Source organism: Amblyomma americanum, chromosome 6 (assembly GCF_052857255.1).
Source record: "Amblyomma americanum isolate KBUSLIRL-KWMA chromosome 6, ASM5285725v1, whole genome shotgun sequence".
NCBI classification, from domain to species: Eukaryota; Metazoa; Arthropoda; class Arachnida; order Ixodida; family Ixodidae; genus Amblyomma; species Amblyomma americanum.
In genome coordinates this window covers 183,877,587-183,904,311 of record NC_135502.1, presented here as the reverse complement: position 1 = coordinate 183,904,311, position 26,725 = coordinate 183,877,587, and the positions used below count along the sequence as shown (strand labels likewise).

General features: G+C 49.7%; 1 long non-coding RNA gene across 1 annotated transcript in view; it reads right to left on the bottom strand.

The window, feature by feature from the left end:
- Positions 1-213: 213 nt before the first annotated feature.
- The window catches only part of LOC144095068 (uncharacterized), a 103,564-nt gene continuing 77,052 nt past the window's right edge, over positions 214-26,725 (bottom strand). Inside the window, exon 3 of the long non-coding RNA XR_013306694.1 lies at positions 214-318. This is a non-coding gene — a long non-coding RNA (uncharacterized LOC144095068). The remainder of the gene's footprint in view (positions 319-26,725) is intronic.

Here is a 26,725-nt window from a genome sequence, read left to right as displayed (position 1 = left end):
TATCTAAAAAACTTGTCATTGTAAACAGCAGATGCTTTTCTAATATTTGAGTCAAACAGGGCAAGACTGAAATAGGACGACAATTCTCATACATATTACGTGCACCACCTTTGTGAATTGGGGTAATTATAGCCGCTGTCATGTTGGCTGGGATCATGCCACTTGAGATGATGCTGTTGAAGAGCGATAGCAACTCGCCTTTAAGTATGTTTTTTTGCTGTCTTCAGCGTGGTAGTGACACAGGCAGCTGTTCCATCGAGTGTGCATCCAGCAGCGCCAGGCCATGATTCCCGACAACTAGTTCTTCCGCTGTGGCCACTGCAAAAACCAGGAGGCCTTTCAGAGAGAAATGCAGGAACACGGCATCAATGTGCCTGAACAGGATGCTTCCTTAGAGCAGGAGCCTCACGCTTTGGAGGACCTGCTCTTTCGCTACCGACGCTGCGATGCGCCACAGTGCCGTTGCCCGTCGGGGCATACTCACCACCAGGAAAGCGGCACTACCTGCCGCCCAATGTAAGGTCCCCGAGCTCGTTGCAGTGCGACCTGCCGCACAATGTGAAGCCTCCAAGGAGTCGGCAGGAGCTTTCGAGGGCATTGGGATTGACAGCGACGACGTTGACGACAACATACCTCAGCAATTCACAGCCCGCCAGTCGGCGCCTGGCAGCAGTCGCCGCCTCCTGGAATTTCCCTTGAGCGGGGAAAGCAGCAGCGTCGACGGCGGCACGTTGCAGCTCACGTTCCTGATGCGCACTGGCATTGTTCTTGTGACAGTACTAGGACAAGAGCCTAGCGTCTGATACGTATGCACTATACGTGCTCGTATGCATCCGTTTTGCGCTCAGATACTTTTTACCATGACCAAAGTGCCACTGGGACGGTTGTTCTGCGTCTTAATGCATATGTACAAGGTGCCTTCCTGCTAGTCTCTTTCATAACCTGAAGTGTTCAGAACTGCTTGCTATACACTTGAAATAAGAACCGTTGTGACTTTTTGGGTTCAGGTGTGAGATGAGTAGTTTTTTTTCCTTTGTGCTTTATTCACTTCCATGTTCAAAAATGTATTCCAGTGCAGTTTCTTTCAGCAATGAAGCCAGTTGTGGGTCAGCTGTCGTACTGTGCCAAGTTTTGGACTGGTACTCGAAAGCACAGATTACAGCCTCCGACTAAATTGACTGTGCATATTGAAGCATTCTGAGATTTATGCTAACAACAGTGCAGTAGGCAAGACAAATAAAAGATGAAAGTATGTCGAACAAGGTTCGCAGATCATCAGCTGAAATGCCATCTATTACTACCGACCTATTGCGTTTAAGACCAACAATAATTGAACTTAGCTCATCCTCACTTAGCAAAGGTAGGTGTGCAGCTTCGACTGTGGTGTTCGTAAGAGTACAAAACAAGGGGTGCTGTGGTGCGCTACCCGTAACTTGAGAGAAAAACTTATTGAATTCATTAGCTATTCTTTCTTCATCAGTGCCGAAATAAGATTCAAAACCCTTACCAACATTGCCACGCCTTTTGACACCTCTTAGATTATTAATCAAAGACCAAGTTTTTCTGGTATCTGAGCCTGCATTCTTAAACTTGTTACGAAAATGTACTCGTTTAGCCGGCCGAATCATTAAATTTACTTTATTTCTTGCCACCTTAAACTTTGCCCGTAGCAGGAGAGAAGCGGGTGCCCTTTTCGACTGGGCCCAGAGTAAATCTTTTTCTTTTATAGCTGATAGTATTGTTGAGGTCATCCATGAGCTTTCTTTATTGCGCTGCCTGATTTCAACCACTCGAGTAGCCACTTTCCTACATTCATGCAATAGTTCAACAAGCTTATCATAAATGTCTATCGGGGACGCGTTTTCCAAGAACACTTCCCAACCGTATTCCGATGCCAGTCTGTAGATGATTTTGGGATCACAGATGGTTATTTCTCTTTTACCGCGATCCGCTGTTGGAGGGTTCGATTTCCTGGTTAAAGAGCAACAAACAAAGTAGTGATCTGACAGCTTTGCTTGGACGATGGCAGATTGTACGGGCGAAATTCGGAGCTCTTATATTTATAAGATCGATGCAAGAGACGACAAGTTGCCCCGGCAAAAATTCTTCTCGCATTGCTTTCTGGATAGTTGGTTGCAGTCCCCATTTTGATAACAGATCAAGATAATCTGCGACAAGAGCCTTAGATAGGCGAAAGGTATCTATGTTAACATCGCCCATTACATAGATATTGTCTTCATGGGAGTGAGCTGAGAGGGCGATGTCAAGTTCGGCCACAAAAGCCTGCCATTGAAGCAGGGGGGTCGGTAAACTGCAAGAAGTATCAAAGAGAGAGCTGGCGTGCTCATACGCAATGCTACTTCTGCTTGCTGGAAGTCCAAATTTAGCTCTGTAACGCTCCAACTGTCTCTCACAAAAACTGCGACGCCGCCCCTTTTTTTTTGCAGGTCGTGTACATGAAATTGCTTGGTATTCCGGTATTGGTACTGAGTGAAAATATCAGCTGGAATATTAATTTTTGTCAATACAAATACGTCAAATGTCGAACGATAAGGAGAAGTTAGTGACAAGAATTCAACTTTGCCGTTACGTGTCCCAAAAAATTTGTACTGCTTTTCTTTTCCCTTAAACCTGGCCAATTGGAAAAGCTCCTTGTTTGTCCTTGTCAAATTTTCATTGAAATACAGCCGAGGATGAGACTCATACGTAGGCAGCTTGCGAAGCTTGGTCCGTAGGGCAAGCCATTTTTCTTTAGATGCCATGTCACACATCTGTACAAGGATAGGGGGAGTCAAACAGTCCTTGACTGGTATTCGATAAATTGAAGCAATGTATTAGCTTCAAACTCTAGAAACTCTAGTTTCTGAGCTAGATCGCCAATAAAAGAAACAAAATTCTCATAGGTTGGTATGGAGGCCATGTATTTCAAAGTTGCATCACCTGCTGTACTGTTCAAGTTCGTTAACTGCACACCTTGATTTATTTAGCATCTCAGTTTGAGCAACCAGTCTCGGTAAGTGATTCCACTCGGGCATGTAGCTGAGTTAGCTCAGTTTGGTTAGCTTCCATGGTGGACATAACCGAGTCATATTTATTAGGAACTCAATTGACTTTGGATTTCAGTGACAGTTTCAGCCATCTTTTCACCTGTTGCCTTAAATTGAAGCAGTTCCTCCACTTTAGTTGTGGGTGCTTCAACCGTAACTCTCAGTTGGTCAAGCTTGCTGTTACCTGCAGAGAATTCATGACCAAAAGAAGCACCACTATCATCTGAGTCGGATTGATTGCTTGAATTGTTTGGACAGTTTTGAAAACGCATTTTTCGTGATAGCAGGACAGTTATTTCCAAAGTGGTAACTACTTTTGCAAAGAGAACAAGTCAAACACTTCCCGTCAACAGGTTTGGTGCAATAAGAGCATGTGTCAGGCATTTTTGCAGTCAGGAGCAAAAACATAGAGTAGAACCACTTACAACAATTGGCAAATGAAACTCACCTGCCAAAAGCGAAAAGCAGGGTTAGACAATGAAGTGGATTGCCGCTTACTGCGGTGATGCCTGGGCGTTGAACGGTTTATATAGCTGGTGGCAGGCACCACGTGGTCCTCCGCCCGGCTTCTTGCATCCGGGAACTTTGGGCTTGTCGACTGCACGTGGATGATAACCGCCCAAGCGAACGCATGCGCAGCGGGGAATCCTGATGGAAGCGTCCGAGATTGCCGCGTGGACGCAGCCGCCCTTTTGAAGATCGCAGGACACCTGATCGGCCTGCCAAGAGCGAAAAGCAGGGTTAGACAACGAAGCGGATTGCCGCTGAACGCGGTGATGCCTGTGTGTTGAACGGTTTATATAGCTGGTGGCAGACACCACGTTGATCCTCCGCCCGGCTTCTTGCATCCGGGCACTTTGGGCTTGTCGACTGAACGTGGATGATATCCGCCCAGGTGAACGCATGCGCAGCGGGGAATCCTGATGGAAGCGTCCGAGATCGCCGCGTGGACGCAGCCGCCCCTTTGAAGATCACAGCACACCTGATCGGCCTGCCAAGAGCGAAAAGCAGAGTTAGACAACGAAGCGGATTGCCGCTGACTGCCGAGTGCAATATCGCCTCCCACGCGGTATGGTGACACTAGATACTGCAATCTCTGCCTCCCTTGCTCCTCTACCGAAGCTACAAGGCTAACATGCGCCATATTCCTTCCGTTCGACGCGATTTCTAGCTCCTTCATTTTTCGAGCATGTTCTCTCGCTTTTTCTTCTGCCTCACGGACCTCCAGTTTCTCTTGAGCCAACCGAAGCTCTTTTTCTTTCTGCTCGAACGACACCCGTCTTTCTTGAGCTAACCGAAGGTCTTCTTTTTCTTTCTGCTCGCACAACTCCCGTCTTTTCTGCTCTTCTTTGCGTCCAACAATCGTTTCCCAAGCCTCGTCGACCTTCTCAACAGTCACCTCCTCCTGCCGCATAACCTAGAACGTAGCGCAGAACGCCGAACGCAGCGAACGTAGCGCAGAAGGTAGCGAAATCCCCAGTTCCTGGACAATTTCGACCAGCTCCTGCACTTTTAACTTCTCCATCGTGAGTTCCACCATGCGTTAGCAAGCCCACTAAAACAAAAGCCCTGGCTTGAAGTGAACAGAACAGTTTCTATAAATAAAGTTCCCAGTCAACAAGAATCCGCGCCTAGCATCTGCCTGTGCTAGTACGGTCTGGCAAATGAACGGGTAAACATTAGACACTCACACTGCCAAGGTTTAGCTGACGCCCGTCAGTCCTGTAGCTGCCGAGGTCCTTTGGAGCCGGTAACTTCATGCGGACGTCCCACCGCTGCCATCCAGTTGTTGGGATTCAGGTAGCGTGACTGGGCCGGAGAAGAGACGAGGACCATCGGAGGAAGAAAACTTGGAAAACTTTATACAAAGAATGTTTAAATAATGTACAAGTAAGGGCAAAAGAGAGTGCCTCTCAGTAAAGGGAGCTTCTTAGCAGTCGGGAGTCTCGCTTCTTAGCAGTCGGGAGTCTCTCCCAGCAAAGGGTATCTCTCACGAGGGGGCTCTCTTTTGGTACCAAACCAGCAGCCGGTTACTCTTCGTATTCACCAGATCCCTAGCTGGGAAGTAAAGTTTGAAGAAATGATGTCCAATCAAACGATGGCACTGATGGTACCACCCACGGCAGGCCGGTCCTGATGTTCTCTCGCAGCTCGGTCGATGGAAAGGGAAGAGGACCCGGTCACGTTGTCGTCCACACGGCCTCCAGGTGGGCGCTGTTCTGATCGGAGGCCCCGACAGCGGGAACAGGCGAGCCCGGCAGGCGCCATCGAACTATGTTTGACCAAAGGTGCTGTCGTCCTGAGAAGAGGATTAGGGACGGCTGCTCGCGACGGCGAGCTGTGACGAAAGGCCTCTAATCCCTTCGTCCGGGATGTGGAATGCGGCGTTTCTCCCGAACTGCGCCCTCACGTGGACCGGCAGAAAGACCCGAACAAAGGCGCCGGACCTTCCCCGCTCGCTTGCACCTGCGCGGCCAGACAAAGCTGGGGAGGACACGGCTGATTCACCTTACCCTCTGGAATTCACTGGGACCGTCAGGACGTATCTTTCCATGGAGGGAATCACCGCCTACAAAGCCAACGACCTTATTCCCCTGATCAACCCGTCAGAAACCGCACTCCAGGACCTCAAGGCGCCAGGATTTCTTATCGCCTGTGCACGTGCTTGTGAGGGCGGAGCGGTCACGGGGTTAGGGCGGAGACTATGAAGAGTGTCTGCCCATTGGACACTTGATCAGCCACCGGTTTCCCTAGCTAGGTGCCTAGAGAATATCCACTGTATTTAAGCCGCAATTTGGCTGGTATCACGGCACTTCATCTCTGACTTTTGGTCTTCCTGCTTCTGTGGTAAATATGTAAGTAAACCTTCAAGTTTACCAACCCTCCGGAAGGTTTCCCTCCGTCGACTGCAGAGTTCATCGTCATGCGGTGAATACCTCGGTCCTGATAACCAAGGATATCAACTGGTTGGCAGCGGTGGGATGGTCTGCGCCTGGTCCTATCCAAGCATATCAGCGCGCATGTGGGTCCGGACTGCGCCCATGTGGAACAGGAAGGCGCCTGCGTGACACAGGAACGCGGGCAGTCTCCCAGTAGGGGTTGAAAGATCTTGTACTTCATCATCTGATGACCTGAACGTGGAACCTATGTCGAAGGTGCAGCTCTCGGGTAATTTTTCAACCCCAGCGTGACTGAAGAGGAAAACACTCCGTTCATCAACCCGATGGCATGTTTGAACACGTGGGGACGCTATTATCGTCGCTGCTTCCGACATTCTTGCAGCCACGTTTCTTTCAGAGGGCTCATTCACCTTTGCGGAGGTTTTCAGGGAATCCTCCCCATGTCCAAATTCGCCGAACTCAACAGCAGGAAGTGATCGGAAACATGCGGCGTTGACGGCACGCCGTACCACCGGTAATTCGTTGGCGTTGCGTGTGCGATGTATTGGCGTCAGTGTATCGAAGAGATTGGTACAAACGGGCCTCGGAATCGCCAATGCGTCTTCATGCGTCAGCGTCGACGTGTCGGAGGGATCGGGGACTGCCTACTTCGTAACGGTCGAAGCGCCCTTATGTCGACTGGGCGCCGATATGTTGAAGTGAACGGTGACCGCGGACTTCGGAACCGGCGTCGGCATGTCGTGTGCGCGTCGCTGGGGCTCTCCCGCACAACTATTTGTAGCAAGCCTGCCCACTAAGGTCTCTTGTTTCAATTTTCCCGTCGTGGGCTGGGCGACCGGCCTTGCTCCGCTCGGGAAAAACTCGTGGTTGGGGATTGAAGGACGACCACAGGGGCGATGGGGAACGAGCCTGCGGCCGCCGTTACTCAAGCCAGCGTTGATCTTCAAGGAATTCCTCGCCTGCCCGGGGTCTTTCGCCATAGCAGGGTCGAGGAGAATAGGCGGAAACCCTCGAAGCCCAGACGGCGGCAGGGGCAGTGTCGCTAGAGGTGACCCGGTTCACCACAGTGGAAGCATTGTGGTTTTTGGTCGGGTTTGCGCTACGTCGGCTTTTTGCGCTGATGGTCGAGGAGCCTCCACGTACAGTCGGAGACAAAAGTCTCTGGACCACGTGTTTTTGAAACGAAGCTAATAGTTCTGCTGCGGCTGGAGACAAAACTTGAGGAGATTAAAGTGAATATTTCGTTCTTTCCTCTCTACAGGTGTTGTCTGCAGCCACCGGCTAATAGCTGAGCTATGAGCTTTGTTTTAGGAACCCGTGTGACAGAGACTTTTGCCGCCGACTGTACTACAGCACGAGTGCAGGCTTCCGCGGCATCTCAGCAGGAGCCGGAACAAAGGACGCCGAAGAAGGAGCAAGGCACCGCAGGGCGTAGGCGTGAAAGGACGCTCCGGCGAGACAGGAGGAGGGGATGGGCGAGGCTCATCGGCAAGAAAGGGCGGCCGCAGGGCTTGCTGCACCTCCTCGCGGACAACGGTCGCTACGGAGCTGGGAGCTGACCGATGCGCTACGTACAGCTGCCGTAATTCTTCACGCAAAATCTAACGGATGAGATCGCGCAACAGAAAGGCCCGTTTTACATAGAAGCTATTTTCGCCTGCGACACTGCGACTTCTGTCGGTCTGAGACTGGGGAGGGCCGTCGGTCTAGCCGCAGACGGCTTGCGATCGTGTTCCGTCCGGTAGGTATTCGGTCGCACCGACGCTGCATTCGCTCTGCGACTGACCAATGGAGAGCGCCGAGACGGCGTGCCGTCACGTGGAAGCTGTTGCCGCGGTGCAAGCAAGTCTGTTTATTCTAATTAGGACATACAAAATATTGCCTTGCATCTAAAAATGCAGTGTTCATATCATCATCAACACACTTCGTGCACCGTTTCTGTCCCATTTAATCATGGGTTGCCTATGAAAACATCAAGCAAGCCTGCCTGTCCCTCCAAGAGATTTCCTTGGATACGCCTCGCATATGAAAGCCCTGACCGAAAATCGCACTGCGGCGTCAACTACAATAACTACTATTTTCGTTCGAGTCGCAGCATGTGGAACAGCCCTAAGGCGCCGGTCCCGTGCAATGGTAACTCGCCGGAAACGGAGGCGGCGGACAGGGGTCGATCGTACGCGGACGCTCTTCGCCGAAGAACCTTCTCAGTCATCAAAAACGCAGCGAGAAACTCGGCGACAGTCTTCGGAGGGCTGCGGACAAGACCAAAAAAGCTGCTCTTTGAAACCACGAACGACATGGCGCGGCTTTTTGTCCTCGGACATTGCAGGGCCTGCGCGCTTGAATAGGCGCGTCATGTCCTCTGCATACGCTGCAACGTTCTCATTCGGGAGCTGAACGTGGGATTGCAGAGCGCGTTCTGCCCGTTCACGACCATCAGAGTTGCTGTGAGTTTCCAGGAGACGACGCCGGAACTCACTCTATGAAGACAACCGCTCTTCGCGGTTTTTGAACCATGTCCGTGCGTCGTCGTTCAGGCTTAAGTACACGCTCCTGAGCTGGGCGGCTTCATCCCACTGGTTGAACACGGCAACTCCCCTCTTAGTGCGGCAATAAGTCCTCCATATCTTCAAAGATGACGCCAAGGAAGATCTTCGGAATGCTGGGATTCTGGAGCGTGAAATAGGAGGTTGTCACGCCAGGCAATGAGGTGGTCGTGCCAGGCATTTGGGTGGCGCCAAGTTGTTCCGTGGACATACCGAGTGGTGCAAGCTCGGGTGGTAAGCCTCGAATCCGGCGGCTGGCACTGTGATCTCGCGTGTCGTAGGGTATAGGGCTGGAGCTCCGTCTAACCGTTGGGGTACAGGACATAGACCTATCCTCTACCTCCACCAGATTTGTCGCGATGTTGGCGACAAAACAGGGACCCGGTAAGACCGGGCTCGGGAGCATGTCCTTCCGGAGGGGAGACAGCGTACTTCAACGTCCGCTAATCCGAGCGCCACCAGCCTCTACGTCTTTTTCCTGGGCGCCACCTGGCAAAATGCATTATATCATTAATATGTAGGTTGAAAAATAGCGGGCCGATGACCCTACCCAGCGGTACATCATTTAGCCTATGGCACTTAGCCTTGACAACTTTACTACAGGGGTAGTAAAGTTCAGTCAACATTATTTGTACGGACACATGGTATAGAACAATTAAATGGTATGGCACATTTAAATTGAAGGGGCCCGCAATGTATTCCCTACCGGGGTAGCTTACCTATTGAAATGCTGTGGTTGAGTGAGCCGAAGGCTTTGCTAAAGTCAATGAACAGACATAGCGTAAAAGACAGGCATCTATGTTTTGAACTCTCGGTTCTTTAAGTACAAGCCCAGATATTCCCTCGATTAACCTGCTGCTCCGCCCACCTACTGCTCTGATTGCTTTTCCCTGAACTACTGATGCTAGCCTTTCGCCAGCGCAACGAGATCAGCTCACCGAATTCCTTCAGCGTTTCCGTCTGTCCTTCCACGTCCCGCACACATTACTAGGCCACACATTCGTCGTCAAGTTCATCGACTCCGGCACGCATGCTCCTTGCGCCAGTGCCCGTATCACGTGTCACATACTGAACGTGACATTATTACCAAAGTGTATGACATGCTCTAGCCCGCCGTCATCCAGCCTTCCCACAGCCCATGGGCGTCCCCTGTTCTTCTCGTAAGGAAGATGAACGGATACATCCGCTTTTGCTTTGATTACCGTCGCTTGGTCAAGATTGTCCGAAAAGATGTGTAACCACTTCCATTGAAATGCTGTGGTTGAGTGAGCCGAAGGCTTTGCTAAAGTCAATGAACAGACATAGCGTAAAAGACTGGCATCTATGTTTTGAACTCTCGGTTCTTTAAGTACAAGCCCAGATATTCCCTCGATTAACCTACTGCTCCACCCACCTACTGCTCTGATTGCTTTTCCCTGAACTACTGATGCTAGCCTTTCGCCAGCGCAACGAGATCAGCTCACCGAATTCCTTCAGCGTTTCCGTCTGTCCTTCCACGTCCCGCACACATTACTAGGCCACACATTCGTCGTCAAGTTCATCGACTCCGGCACGCATGCTCCTTGCGCCAGTGCCCGTATCACGTGTCACATACTGAACGTGACATTATTACCAAAGTGTATGACATGCTCTAGCCCGCCGTCATCCAGCCTTCCCACAGCCCATGGGCGTCCCCTGTTCTTCTCGTAAGGAAGATGAACGGATACATCCGCTTTTGCTTTGATTACCGTCGCTTGGTCAAGATTGTCCGAAAAGATGTGTAACCACTTCCCCGAATTGACAACGCCCTCGACTGCCTGCAAGGCGCGGAATTCTTCCTCACTGGACCTGCGCTCCGGATACTGGCAGGTGCCAATGGCAGCTGCTGACTGGCAGAAAACCGCTTTTGTCACGCTCGACGGGTCTACGAATTTAACAACCTGCCCTTCGGCTGATGCAATGCGCCGGCCACATTAGAGCGCATGATGGGCACAGTTCTCAGCGGACTCAAGTGGCACACGTGTCAGTGTTGCCTCAACGATGTCATCGTCTTTCCTAGAGAATTTTTATCCCAGCTGGTCCGCCGGGAATGTGACCTGCAATGTGTGACCGACGCCGGCCTGCAAGTGAAACTGGAGAAGTGCTAGTTCGCTGCCCGGCGGCTTACTGTATCGGTCCACGTCGTCTCAAAAGAATGCTTTCTTCCTGATCCCACGAACCTTCGTGCAGTCGCCGAGTTCTCACGACCCACTTCCCGTAGAGAGGTGCGTAGCTTCATAGGCCTATGCTGATATTTCTGCCGCTTCGTTCAGAATTTTGCTGCCATCCTGTCTCCTCTGACTGGGCTGATGTTCGGTGACCCTAACCTCTCGTCCTGGGCACCTGCATGTGATGACGCCTTTAGAACGTTTCGGCGCCATCTGGTGCCCCTTCTGATACTTCGCCATTTCGACTCCAGTCAACGCACGGCAATTTACACTGATGCCAGCTACGTGGGCATCAGTGCTGTTCTTGTCCAACAGAAAACAGGCTGCTCGAACATGTTGTTGCGTATGCCAGGCGTACTTTGACCAATGCCGGAAAGAATGAATCCGTAATGGAAGAAGAGTGATTGGCGATCATCTATAGCTGTTGGAAAATTCCGACCTTACTTATATGGCCGCTCATTATTTGTTGCGACTTTGCTTGTTTTTACCCTCAAGGACCCCTCTGTCCGTCTTGCTCGTTGGGTGCTGCGTTTAAAAGAATATTACATTTTGAGTCGTGTATCGCCCTGGCCGTAAGCATTCCAATGCCGGCCCCTATGTCCGGTTCACCTCTCCCCTGTGACTCCGCCTCCACATACCTCGGCAGCAGTGACTCCTCTTCTGTAGAGATGGCCGACATGTCTTTTGAACAACACCAGGACCTCAGGATCACTTCACTCCGCGCTTTCCTATGTACACCACTGCCACGTCCGGACGCTCGGCACCTCTAGCGTCAAGCCCGCCACTTTGCCATACGGGACGGCCTGATGTAACGCCGCAACTACTTTCCCGACTGGCGCAAATGGCTCCTTGTCAATCCTTGGCACCTTCATTCCGACATATCCGCCTCTTTCCACGCCGACCTCCAGTGCGCCCAGGCCGGATTGGTGAAGACTTACACACTCCTTCGACTCCGCTTCTACTGGCTGAGAATGAGCCGTTTCACCCACCAACCCATCCTCGCTGTTCCACCGCTGCGCTGCAGCCATTGTCCTGCCCCACGCGCCCATTCGACCGCGTCGGCATCGATCTCTACGGTCCCCTTCCCATCACTACGGCTGGCCACCGCTGGGTCATCGTGGTGATAGATCACCTCATCCACTGCGTAGAAAACTCATCCTTGCCATCCACTCTGCTCAAGACATTGCGTTTTTCATCTTGAATCATCTCGTTCTGCGCCATGGTTTTCCTAAGGAACTTCTCAGCGACCGGGGCTATGTCTTACTCGCAGACACCGTCGAAGCACCTCTTCGACAATGCGTCATCGTTCACCGCTCTACAACGACCTACCACCCCCAAACAAATGACATGAGTGAATGGCTTGACCCCACATTGAGCGATATGCTTGGTATGTATGGTTCAACTGACCACTCAAATTGGGACCGCATTCTCTCTTTTGTCACAAACGCTTACAATGCTGCCACACAGAGCACAACTTGTTTCCCTGCGTTCTTCTTTCTTTAAAGCCGAGAGCCGACTTGCAGTGTGGATAACGCGTGTCCGTGTCACCCTGATGAGTCCGAGTCTATGACCCTTTCTGAAGCAGCCGCATATGCTGAAGAATGCCGCCAGCTTGCTCAATCTCCTAGCCCCGAGGATCATAATCACCAGAAATACTTTCGAGCCCAGCCAGTCATCTTACGTCGTATACACCAGTCTCACACTGTGAGTATGGGCTCCGCCAAATGGCCCCTGCTTCTCCACAAAACTCCCTTCAAGGTACCAAGGCACCTACCATGTTACCTGCCAGACATCTCCAGTGAACTCCGTTGCCGAACCACTTTAACCGCCCCTGGATGCGCGCCATCGCGGCCGTGAAACAGTGTACGTCGACCGCCTATGGTGCTTGTTTCTTAAGTCAGCAGGATGTCTCCGTTTCCACCCGGACGCAATTGTAGCGTGGCAGCCACACTCAGCTTCGTTGGTAGAAGAGGAGGCCGACCCAGACGTCTGAAGCTCGCTTGCTGACCGAACGCTTCGCTAGGACAGTTGCACGCCGCAAGTGACCCGGATAAATCTGAGTCACAACCGCCTTTAGAGGAAGAATAAAACTAAAGCTAGGCCAAATGTTTTAAGGGTAACCCCCCAAGGTGGAGTAGAAAATTCCTCCCGGATCAGGTAGAATTTTTCTTTAACTGCGATGTGTCTGAGAAAGCTGTACAGCCTTCCTTTACAGCCATATGGCTGCGCTTGGGTGGATGCCAATGAGTAATTACTCACTTATTATAAAATTAAAGCCTCTTGAAAAATTTAAAGTAGCGGCGCTCCTCTCCAGCGCGTATTCCTCCTAGACTCTCCTCACCCGCTTGCTACCAGCTCTGCACACGGCACGCTTTTTCTCCTGAGCGCCCTTTGGCCGGCCTCATCGCCCAATTGAGGTGCGTGTTTTTGCGACATTTGTGGGTCACGATGTCGTACAAATATTTGGAAACAGATAACAACAGGAAGGACACTGAAAATAACGATTATGAGAACTATTTTTCTCAGGCACTTTTAATAAGGAATAAGATTAATAAGAAATAATTTTAATAAGAAATAAGTAAATAATATTTAAGCCTAGTTAGTTTGACACTTCAGTCGATTTCTCCGTCTGAAAACGTTTTATGATCAGTATTCGGCCTAGGTAGTCCCTTTTGCTCGTGACTATCTGCCTTTTGTTCTGCTTAGTCTGTCCGCGCATATGCAGCTCAAGCCTTTTATTCAGCACACCTTCTTGAAATAAGTTAGTTGTGAGTGCGGTTTGGCTTCCTGGTGTGATGCTTTCTTCACGTGAGTCATGTGGGAAGTGGGCACGACAGTTCCGTAATTTAAAGGCGATAAAGTACTGCCGGGACACATCAGTCGCAACTGAAACCGATGATTTACTCAATATTTCTTTATTAATATGTGCGAAAAAACCTTTCAAAATGGAATAGAGCGAAGACAGAGAGAAGCGGCCATTCTGTGCCTTGATGAATAAATAATCTTTCGTACTATGAAAACTCGCTAAAGCGTTACATGCGTACACATAACATGGCAAGAATGTTTTGATGTATGCAAAAAACCCCTGCAGTATTACGCCATAACCACAATTTCTATTGTGCCGCCACGGTGACTTAGTGGCTTTGCTGTCCGGCTGGAGGTCCCAGCATTGCAGTTTCGATCCTGGCCTCGGCGGCCGCTTGTTCGAGGAAGGCGAATTACAAAAACGCTTGCGTGTTGTGCAATGTCTGCGGACGTGAGCCCAAGGTGCCGAAAATTATTCAGGAGCCCTTCGCTACGGCATCTCACATAAGCCGAGTGTCGCTACGGAGCGCTACACTCCATAATTAAATATAAGTTTACATAAACAATAGTGATTTCCTAGGCCTTGTAATGATGCAGTATAGCTGGTATGCCACATTAGCGTTAATGGGGCTATGCCTATATATGCGGAATTGGTCATTCTCTACATTCATAGATTCCTACGAGTTTTCATACCAATGCTGGCGCAGCAGTTAGGTGATGTGCCACTGCTCTGCGATGGCAGGTGTTTCCACCGGTGGGGGCTTGTAACAGCCAGGTTGCTCTCCTCGAGCAACCTATCGCGACCGTCTAATTTAACTGCCACCTGCCACAGTGGTCAGCTTGCTCACAATCCGGTGGCCAGGTTGTGATGACGCCTCAAGGTCGCGTAGCCTAGGTGGGTCACCTACATTGCTTCTCCGCGAATTTTTTACTCACGACTCCAGATTTTCAGCTGAACGGGAGCCGTAACGCATTCGCGTTGAAACTTGGCCCATGCGGCAGAAACGTCCTGAGAGGCACGCATTTTGCGAGCCTGCGTTCCATGCATCACAGTTAATGATAGGCCCATCAATGCAGAAGCTGGAAAGAGCATTTCGTCTGCTGTGGATCTTCACAAAATCATGAAATATTCTGTCGACAGGACGCATCTGCGCGCAAAGTAGAAGGCAGAATCTGTCGTGGATCTGTAAGTACAACACAGATGTCCATAACTTAAGAGGTAAAGAAATGCAGTATAAAATATTGCGCGCTGAGCATAAGAATTGTTTTTTTTTTACCGCAGCACCGCACCGGCCTCGACACCACTAGTGCATCGTCAGGTGGCGCCCGCATGCAGCACGGCACGGTTCGGAGCTTGGATGGGGTATCAGAGACATTTAACCCGGACAGTGCAAATAAACCCAGCACAAACATAGAAATAAATAGCAGCAAGCAGGAGGAACCCAAGATGCTGAATAAAGAGTTATGTTAAACACGAGTAATCAATCCCTTGCCAATAACGCCATCGATGTTTGGAACAAAAGTACTTCAAATGTTATGTATCCACTGCTTCATGCGCAAGCCGCCAAGCTGTCTTCAATGTATAATAAATACTGTGCAGCCATTTACAAACCACTTACCGCAGTTATTCGCGCAAAAGCACTGCATAATGGCAGCGCACAGCACAGAAAGTGTCACCCGAAAAGTGCTAGGAGCATAAAGGACAAAACGAAAAAGGACGGTGGTGGTGGTAAAAACATTTATTAATTAGAGAAAGAGGTGTTGGGGTCCGTGACCTGAAGGGTCACGCCCTTACAACCACTAGGTGGGGATGCCTAGTCAGGCACCCCATTGGCAGTTGCCGCAGCCCGGGCACGCTGCGTTAAGGCCCTTTGGGCCTGGAGGGTGCAGCAGCCGGACAGGGTCGCCTCCCAGTCCTCTAGGGTGGGGTTTGGGATAGGGGGTAGGGATGGGTTCTGCTGGCAGGCCCACACCATGTGGTAGGTGTCCGACACCTCCTCACAGTGTGAGCACCGCCGTCGAATTGAGGATTGAAATGCTTTAGAGTTGCCGGGCACAGCATCGTGTTAGTGAGCAGGCGCAGGAGTACCCGCTCGTTGGCCTTCCCCAGCCCTTTGCAAGGAGTGGGAAGAGTTTGGTGGGTGGATTTGTAGTAATCGCATATTTCCTTAAAAGTGTAAACCGGATTGAAATCGGAGTCCTGGTCAACGTCGGGTCTCGAGGGAAACACCCGGAGAGAGAGCGCGCGGGCGGCGGCGTCGGCTGCTTCGTTTCCGTGGAGGCCTTGGTGACCTGGAGCCCAAATAATAGATCGGTGCGCAGGATCGGAGTCTCGGCTACAATTTTGATAGATGCGATAAGCCAGGGGAGTAGCCCACCCTTGCTTGACGTTTCGACAAGCCCCTCGCGAGTCGGTGATTATGTATTTGGAGGAGGAGTCGGAGGCTGCCAGGGCGATGGCGACGTCTTCACGTGAATTGCTGACTGGGCCTTGACAGTAAGGGCGTCTACTGTTTTGCCCTCGTGGACGACCGCGGCCGTGTACCATCCCTTGGGGTCCGGGCCGGAGGCGTCCACGTAGAAGACTCCTGGTTTATTCCCAAAATGGCGGTCCAAGGCTTCCGCCCGCGCCTGGCGCCTGCCATTATGGCCCTCTTTGGACATGTTGGTTGGGAGATGCCGCACGTGGAGGGCGCGTCTCCAGTATACGGGAAGGCGGCATCTCTCCTCTGTGAATTGGGTGTGCTGGATGTGAAGTCGGGCTAGAAGGCGGCGACCCGACCCTGTCTTTGTGAGACGAGTGTATTGGTTGGTGAGCTGGGCCTCCCGAAGCTCCCTGAAAGTGTTCACCATCCACAGTCCCATGAGGTGGCTGGTAGAGGTAGAGACCGGGAGGTCCAGCGCGCGTTTCATGATTTTGCGGAGGATGACCTCGAGAGCATCCTCTTCCTGTTTCCGCAGGTGGAGGTAGGGAGTCGAATACAAGATTCGACTGGTCACGAATGCGTTCGCCAGCCGTAAGGCGTCTTTGCATCGTAACCAACCGCGCTTGTTGGAAACCCGGCGGACCATGCGGCCCACCTGGTCCCCCACCTGCCGGAGCTTGGCGAGTGTTGTGTCGCAGCGTCGCTGGTTGTGTATGAAGAATCCGAGGACTCTGATTTCTTTGGATTCGTTAATGGGGTCGCTTTGCAGGGAGAGATTGATTTGTGTCGAGCATGTGCGCGAGGGGCGCAGATGCACGAATTCCGATTTCTGCGGGGAGCATTGCAGACCACAGTCCCGGGCATAGCGGTCCACTATGCTGGCGGCCGTTTGCAGGCTGGTCTCCATGTCCCCTAGGCATCCTTGCGTAGCCCAGAGGGTGATGTCGTCGGCGTACAGCGCGTGCTGGACCCCTTCGACGGCACCCAGCAGGGCAGATAGGCGCATCATTGCTATGTTGAATAGCAGAGGGGACAGCACCGCGCCTTGTGGAGTCCCCCTCGTGCCGAGCAGGAAAGGTCCATGCTCTTGGTCCTGTATTTTGATGTATGATAGTCTGTCCGTGAGAAATTGCTTCACGTCATTGAAGGTATTGATGCCGCAGTGAGTTTGACTCAAGTGTGTGAGTATGACCTCGTGAGTTACATTGTCGAACGCTCCTTTCAGGTCGAGCGCGAGGACAATTTTGTCGTTTTGGGGGTATGTGATGGGGTTCAAGATTTCGCGGTCGAGTTGGAGCAGGACATCCTGTGCGGATATGTGTGGGCGAAATCCAAACATGGTGTCCGCGAAGGTGTTGTGTTGTTCGAGGTATTCGGACAGCCGATCCCGTACCATCGTCTCCATCAATTTACCCACACACGAGGTGAGAGAGATGGGGCGGAGGTTGTCCGTGTCGATTGGTTTCCCGGCCTTCGGGATGAAGATGACAAGGGCCGTCTTCCAGTCAATGGGGAGGGGGGTTTCCCCCGTCCAGATCGCATTAATGTATTCTAGAAGGCACTGGTACGCTGAATCAGGAAGGTTCGCCAAAAGTTTGACGGTAACCTTGTCCCGGCCCGGCGCGGTGCCCCTCTTCATTATGGCCAGACTGGCCCGCAGATCGTGAAGCTGGAAAGGCTTGTCCAACTCCGAGTTTTCCCTGCCTGCGTAGGAAAAGGCCGATGTGCGGCCGTCCTGAGTTGCGCACAGGTAGCGATCCCGGAGTGCCTGTGCCAACTGCTTTGTATTTTCTTGGAATGAGTGCATGGCTTTGTGTAGTTGCTTGTGCGTTTCTCTGCGGGTCTGCGTTGGGTTGATGAGGGCTCGGAAGAGCCGCCATGTGTTGCAGCTCGACATTTGCCTAGCCACCGTGTTGCAGCGTTCCACCCAGTTGGAGTCAGCGAGTTGGGCCGCGTACTCTGCTGCCTGCCGGATGAGGTCCGCAATGCGCGCTTTGAGCTTCTTGTTGTGTTTCTGGCGCTTCCAGCGGCGCGTAAGGCCGCGGCGAGCTTGCCAGAGGTGGAGGAGGTGGTTGTCCACGTCCGTGACTGCCTCTGTGAGCTGTATCTGCTTCTCGTGGGAGCGAAAGTGCGATATGACTAACTGGGACCAATTCGTGTAGCCTTGCTTTGTGATGTTCGTGTTGGCGTCGGATGGGAAATTTTGGCGAAAGGTGGTCCAATTGGGGATGTGTGCTTGTGTGGTGGGGCGCTTGAGGGGGCGTGTATAAACAGTGGTGTTGAGGATGCAGTGGTCGCTGCCGAGGGTTTCCTCGGTGTTGATCCAATCAGCGTGTCTTATGTTGCGAGTGAAGGTGAGGTCCGAGCATGTGTCTCAGGTCACTGAGTTGCCTGCGCGCGTTGGAAATGCCGGGTCAGTGTGGAGGGTGAGCCCCAGTGTGGACGCCAACTCCGTCAGCATGCGTCCGCGCAATTCCTCCTTACGATAGCCCCATAGCTGGCTAGGGGCGTTGAAGTCGCCCACAATCAGTGATTTCCTAGGCCTTGTAATGATGCAGTATAGCTGGTATGCCACATTAGCGTTAATGGGGCTATGCCTATATATGCGGAATTGGTCATTCTCTACATTCATAGATTCCTACGAGTTTTCATACCACTGCTGGCGCAGCAGTTAGGTGATGTCCCATTGCTCTGCGATGGCAGGTGTTTCCACCGGTGGGGGCTTGTAACAGCCAGGTTGCTCTCCTCGAGCAACCTATCGCGACCGTCTAATTTAACTGCCACCTGCCACAGTGGTCAGCTTGCTCACAATCCGGTGGCCAGGTTGTGAGGACGCCTCAAGGTCACGTAACCTAGGTGGGTCACCTACATTGCTTCTCCGCGAATTTTTTACTTACGACTCCAGATTTTCAGCTGAACGGGAGCCGTTACTCATTCGCGTTGAAACTTGCCCCATGCGGCAGAAACGTCCTGAGAGGCACGCATTTTGCGAGCCTGCGTTCCATGCATCACAGTTAATGATAGGCCCATCAATGCAGAAGCTGGAAAGAGCATTTCGTCTGCTGCGGATCTTCACAAAATCATGAAATATTCTGTCGACAGGACGCATCTGCGCGCAAAGTAGAAGGCAGAATCTGTCGTGGATCTGTAAGTACAACACAGATGTCCATAACTTAAGAGGTAAAGAAATGCAGTATAAAATATTGCGCGCTGAGCATAAGAATTGATTTTTTTTTTACCGCAGCACCGCACCGGCCTCGACACCACTAGTGCATCGTCAGGTGGCGCCCGCATGCAGCACGGCACGGTTCGGAGCTTGGATGGGGTATCAGAGACATTTAACCCGGACAGTGCAAATAAACCCAGCACAAACATAGAAATAAATAGCAGCAAGCAGGAGGAACCCAAGATGCTGAATAAAGAGTTATTTAAACACGAGTAATCAATGCCTTGCCAATAACGCCATCGATGTTTGGAACAAAAGTACTTCAAATGTTATGTTTCTACTGCTTCATGCGCAAGCCGCCAAGCTGTCTTCAATGTTTGATAAATACTGTGCAGCCATTTACAAACCACTTACCGCAGTTAATCGCGCAAAAGCACCGCATAATGGCAGCGCACAGCACAGAAAGTGTCGCCCGAAAAGTGCTAGGAGCATAAAGGACAAAACGAAAAAGGGCGTGTTTTTCCAAGCGCAACGGAGGGGAAAATTAATCGTCGTCCAGATAATCTGCTTAGACACCGGTCCGCGCGGAAACGGAGCGCAACAAAAGGGAAGGAGCAGGCGATTGCAAAGTGTGACGGTATACTTTCAAAATACCACGAGTTTTTAGAGAAAACAGAGAAAGGCGCGCCACGTAGTTTAGTCCGAACATCCTCGCCATCACTAATGACAGTCATAGAGAGAAAAAAGACTCAACGCACAACGCCGATCGTTACTCCCGCTGGCTAGTTTCCCAGACTGCACCTGTCGAACGAGGCGGCCGCCTTATTCGACGTACGAGCTACGGTATGTGACGCATGCCTGCTATATTACCCGGCCGCCACAGCCCACTCTACTCCGAATCACGAACAAACTCAGTCTTGTATCACTATTCCGTCCGCAACCCCCCCCCCCCCCCCCCGGCCCAAACTCGCATTAACTCAAGACCTAATGATAGGTGAATATTTGTGTACATTCCATGAGAAAACTGTCCTCAACCTCTCTTCATCCGTTATGCTCCTGGCTACGAACATGAGCTCGATTATGATAGGAGCATATAACGACTCAAAGACATGTTGACATTTATGTACGGCGTGGGGTCTTGGGACGTTAGCGTTTAAGGGGCACTAATGACAATTTTTAGGATTTTAAGGTGGGCTGCATCGATCGACTACTTACTATAAGTTGAAGTCCATAGAAGAAGACTTCGTCTCCACCACTAATGTATCGCGATCGATGAAAAAAAGTAATTAAAAATGAAAGTGGCATACTGTCAAGCAAATAAATCAGTTTTGATATATATGAAAGGTGAAAAAGGTTCAGGAGATGAAAGCAGGATAGAAAATAGGCTTTTCACTTGTGTGCGTCCAACAAAGTCTTGTTTTTCTGCGTTATAATGACAATAGCTTTTCACTTGTGTGTGTCCAACAAAGTCTTGTTTTTCTGCGTTATAATGACAATAATTGTTTTTTTTTGGGGGGGGGGGGGGAAGGAAATGGCGCAGTATCTGTCTCATATATCGTTGGACACCTGAACCGCGCCGTAAGGGAAGGGATAAAGGAGGGAGTGAAAGAAGAAAGGAAGAAGAGGTGCCGTAGTGGAGGGCTCCAAAATAATTTCGACCACCTGGGGATCTTCAACGTGCACTGACATCGCACAGCACACGGGCGCCTTAGCGTTTTTCCTCCATAAAAACGCAGCCGCCCGAGGACAAAGAAGCTATTTTCACTCAAAATGTAGTTAATAAGTTGCAAATACAAAAAACAAAATCAAGTGCCGCGACCGCCGGCGGTTTTTAGATATCTCGCATGCAACCCCCAGGCTATGAAGCACCACTGTTCACTTATAAACGGCGATCATGGAGTCCTTCTCGGTATGAACGTCAAGTGTTTGAATTCAGCGGGGGGCTGGTTTTGGAGTCCATTTTTTCCGAATAAAATGTGTATTTTCCGACAAGAAAAATCTCAACATAACTAGAGAGAGCAGCTGAACCGATATTTACTGACACTGGATGTTGGATAGTTTTTCTCACGGCGCCTTAATTTATACTTTAGCGATAAAAAAATGGTACATTACACTGGCGCTTCGGCTAAACTTGATAGCCCCGCCACTTTCCAACCTTGTCCACAGTCGCGAGTCGCGACAGACGGGGTGGTGATCGTCTTCATCCGGAGGCATTCGGTTCGTGGTCAACCCCGAAAGGAGCCACGCCCAAGAGCAGGGACCTGTGCAACCGCGAGTGTTACTTAATACTCTTCCCCTACCCCCCCCCCCCCCTGCAGTACATTCTACGATAGTCTTATCCGCGAGCACGATACCAGTTCACACAAATAAATTTATTCAGCACATTGTGGCAACTACTTATGTGCAGACATCTTGAAATATGGTACCGGTGTACAATACAATACAGTACATCTTTACACATTTATTTTCCTGAAAACACCTACAACTGAATTGGTAGTCTCTTGGGCTAAAAGCTACTCATGTGGCTTAAGTGGGGACGCGTCTTTGAAATCTACCAAAATGGTCAAAAAATAGAATTTTTGAAAATGGTTGTATCCGCTTGTACGCCTCACTTTTTATGCTTTCCCGAGTTTTATTGCAGCAGTCGACAGGGAAGCACTGCATAAAAAAATTCGTTGGTGAACCTCGGTGGCTCTCCACTGCGGGCAAACGTTCGAACAATGGGCATTCTTATCTCTTACGGTTTCCTGTCTATGAAGTCAGCGGCCGGAACTATTTCTTCATGACTGTTTTATTTACTTTGGCCCTGTTTAGCGTGCCTCATTGCTCGCCCCCGCTCAGAGTGAGGACATCTGTGTCGTCTGCTACGGCGGTCGCCATTCTCGCTCCCGCGGCATGCAGGTTTCGTTCTCGTGGAGGGTGGGCTGCTCGCTTCTCGCTTGTCGCGAGCGCTTAAAATAGGAAAAATAAGGAGTCTTGCGGTGCGCTTCTGTTTTACATGAGAATAGAATAGTAAATTTTGTTCGAGAGCCTTCTGCTTTTAAAAACTGGACAAGCAGCCAACATCAAGGCGTCGACGGTGAAAAGGAAAGCGGGTATGCAAGATATGCACCAATTATGTCAGTGAAGCTTCTCTCGAATCTACCGCTATAGTTCAAAACCTATCTTTAATTATGCACTGAACCCATTGGTGCGTCTAAACAGCACTCAACCCCAACATGAATTTGCGTCGTCAGCTAGTTTACTCGAGTCAAGCTACCATCCCCCTAGAGAAGGAGAGGGAAAAAATTTCTGAAAACGTTTATTTACCGAGTTTTGCGAGAGACTATGACGAAAACAACCGTTCCTAAGCAGATGAGCACGCAATAAGTTTTGAGCCGCTTTTAAGACGAGTTAAATCCCGATGACGGTTATGTCAAGGCATATTCTGCATACCAAAGCGGGTATTGACAGACCCATTGGTGCTGTCATTCCTACGCATGTTTAATCTCCGGGCGAACAGAACCCTCGAAAAATGACACAAACCACTGCGTGGAGGGGAGAGTTTGAAAAATCTTTTTAGAGCCCACCTCCCTCAATTGAAATTAGTTAATTCTGCTAACTTCTTTCGTAGCTGATTTCAAACTAACAAGTTTAATATATTGCTGAAACGCAACGGGTGATTTCTGTCCCAGCTTGTTTGGCGTTCTTTTTTAGAATTTTAGCTATAAATATCCCAATACAAGTGACTGCAATGGATGGGTAAGAAACGGTGCATACGCGGTCAATGACACAGCGTCTTAGTTTTGCACGTTTTGAAGAGACGATTATCTGCAACAGTATTAAAATATAAGCACTTGCCTGTTCATCTCGGCATTCCTAGATGAATACAAACTGTTACGCAAGCAAACATGAAATCATTTATTCAGTGGTTATGAAAACACAATAAAGTTACCAATATTTCTGTTATTGGGAACGTGAACATTATTGGCCTTTTTCAAAGTAGACATCTGTGTTAAATAGATGACTGTAATTAACAAAACATTTGTGCCTGCATATATACATGGATGCAAAATTCAGGCTTCGAAGCTAAGTTTTCGGGGAACTTCATATTCTGGCTCGGTTACACAAGGCTGACTCCAGCACTAGTTTTGATTCCGTGGCCACTAGAATGAGGGCTCGAAATTTGGCGAAGATGAATTCGGAGCCTCACTCTGGCATACGCAGCAGTCAACATATTTCTTATTCGCTCTTTGTGAGCCATGCAAGTCTGCTCAGAGGGCTTGTCTATCTCTTCAAGATATGCGTCCAAAAAACGAAGTGGCGACTTCATGGTAAAAAATGTGCCGCTACACCATGAATTGACGGCTGTAAAATGCTCTTCATAGTTTTTCACTGTTTTCATTACATCCCTGCCGGGATATATGAGGTTTTGTCTATCCCTGACGTATTCCTTGAGTACAGTGAGGGTAGCATACCTACGTTAGGGTTGCCAAGGAGGCAGCATTGCACTCCGCACGAGTTATGAATTTTAGAATTCCTTTCATAATAAAACCGCAAGGTAAAACAAGATACGGCACTCGGTTGACGTGAGCTCTTCCGTGAACAGGATTTCCGAATCATTGATTTAATCGACTTCGTTTTCTGTACCTTCCTTCTTGGTGTGTGCAAGCAGATCGACAAGGTATTCATGGTCATCAAGTTCGTAACTTGTCGACCTGGGAGTATGAAGAAAGTGGCGGACGCTGATGGCTTCATGAGCCGCACCACAGCAAAAAAGTTTTCTAGGCAGTCTTGCAACAGCCTCCTCGTCAGAAGTAATTCATACCTTTCTCTGCCAAGAAGCACTTCTTGATGGCGAAGGACAGCCGTTGTTGATCTTTGGATCCCTGCTTGCAATGGCTTCCACTGAGATCCAGTGCCCATTTTCAGTTCCCTGATCGTGTCTACTGCCATACGCAGTGTGTCCAAGGCGGCATAATATTTAGTCATGTTTCTGCGGCTTAGCGCCATGTTGGAATGACGCGATGACATAAGGGCGTGCCACCTAGAAACGAGGTCTATTAACCACACTGTTGTTTCGGCTTCTGGTTCAATCACTCCTTCTTTTATTAGGAACCGAAAAGCTGGCGGGGCTTCATGGAAGAGCTGGACAGCGACTGCGACTTTCATCTTGGTGAAGTGTCCACCACTAATGTGGATTTCTGATAAAGTTGGTGCTACCTTAGGTTCATTGGCAGCGTCACAGTCCAAGACGGCCTGTACATGCTCTAGTTTCGCCTTCGAGGAAGTCAATTCGTTCTTCCTTATTGTATAATCACTTAGCGTGAAAACTTTACAGCTTAGAAGCTCTCCTTTAAGGTTCTTAAGGACATGTGCTGGGTCAGAGATGAAAAAAGTCCTCCCCGTCCAAGGTTGGGTGGTGTATTGAGCACGAAGTTGTCGAATAGCGGTGACCCGAAAAGCCAAATTCTCTCCACATAGCGAGGTTTGCTGCACCCATATCACAGGTGACTATCCGTACTCTTAGAGAAATCCGGCTGCATATCTGGACTATTTCCAGGACATATGTCTTCAGTACAGAGACGTCAACGTACCTGCCAGTAAATTCTTAGGCTATCACTTGCTTCCATCTTTGGTATTACTCCACCTAGCATTAACACCAAACCATGGTCGGCTGCCTCTTCAGGCTTCGATGGCAAGGCCGTTGTCCCCAAAAGCACGTCTTCTCCACAGTCGAGTTCAAATCCGAGTGCTATCTCCAATTCATCTAGGAAGAGAACACAGTCGTCGTCCACGTCCTCTATTCCTCTGCTTTCTACCTCATTACGTCGATCACTTTATGCAGGATACCTGGCAGAAACTTCAGGCTCTGAATTCTTCTTGCTAACGTTCTGCTTGATGGGAGAGGGTAGCCAATCTTTCTGGACGTTTCATACCCAGTGGTTGCGCAAGCAAATTTAATTTTTAGGCCTTGCTTTACTGTTTGCGCTGAACATGAATTGCTAAGATTGTTGTTTCAAATAAGAGCACGAATTTGGTCTTCATTTAAAAACTTCGTATTTCGTGAGAAATTAGCTGCCTCTTTCTGCAGCTTGAGATTCTGCTTCTGTAGTTTTTTTACACTGTTCTTGGATTCTTTGTGGTGTTGTTTCAGCTTATTAATAGCTGCTGTGAGATCTACTATCTTCTTCATCAGCTCTGCTACCTCAGAATCAAAAGGTTGGGTCGCACGAACCACTGCAGTTTCTTGAGGCCGTACATCCGTGGTGGTCGAAGTAAGTTGCTCACTAGAATTGCTGCTTCCTGTTCCCACCAATGTCTCATTTTTCCCTCCGTCAGACGATGAATCTGCTGGTAGATATTCTTGCCTGTTTAAAGGAAAGACATTTCTCACTTGTGGTGAAGAACCTTGTGGGGCAGCGTCTTCACTGAGTAATGCAGGAACATGCACACTATGGTCCCTTGGTGGCATTCGCTCTTTAGGAAATTCTGGAAGCAGATAAATTAGCGAAAATAGCACATTACATATTTAAAATAGTTGTCCTTCTGCAAAACTCCAAAAGTAAGCTTCTCTGGTGTGCAAAAGACCCTTCACCATGGCGGCCTATCCTAAACGTCACGTGCAGCTGTTTTTCACCCCCTTCAACAAAAGGAGTGTCTAGTGAAAGCTGGTGCTAATCCCGTTATTCCGACAGCGTGTCGTGTAAATGAAAAGAACGCAGCATTGTTCATGCTATATATGTCTGCAGCATTGCACCTTTTTTTACCCTAAAGCTGGTTTGGTGGCCAGGGTGAAGGAATTTTGTTGTGCCAAGAAGCTGACCTCCAAAGTTTTAAAAAGGGTTCATAGAAGACGCGCTAGAAAATTTAATATGCATGCACACCAACCACTTCCTCACTCAGGATTTTCAAATGTAGACGACAAGGCGATAAGCAACATGGCAACAAACACCAAGATTAACACTTATCTGTCCTCTCAATGGGAACACCTTTGGGACAGCATTGGACTTGAGCTTCTTCCGTCCGTCCGCGCGGTTTTGTGCGAAACTCATGTCTTCGAAATGAGCCTGCAGATGAATTTTTCATTGTAATCAGCCCCACATTTCCTCTCGAGAATGAAAACAATGAACAAAGCACTCAAGAAAACAAAGTAGTCCAAATATATAAGTCGAATTACTCTAATGAGCGCTTCAATCTGCACATAACATATTCTGTTAATCTCATTTACTGACCTAATGCGGCGTCGTTGGACGAAGCATCGGGATAACAGTAAGCGCACACTACCCAACGCAGCATACGTGTCAAAAACTAAACAAATTGTAAGTAAATTAATCCGCATTGGCTCCTAGACGACCCAGATGCACAGTAATTGCAACGGCGTATGTGCCCTCGCTTGTTCTTGTCCTCTGTGCCTTGATTCGGGCCGGCCGCGGTTCGCTGACAAGCGCCTCATAAAGGCAATTATTTTCTAATGAACAGAAGCGGCGAAAGCACGTTTGGTACGCAATCACGAGCGAAAACATTGCGCGACATGCAATTTCGGATGCAAACAGGGAAGCGACAGGCAATGGGCGGTTCGGCGCTGAAGCTTGCCTTTTTTTTTAAGCCGAGCAAAACGAATGGTGCGGAAATGACATCTGACCAATAAAAATGTTGTGCTACACATA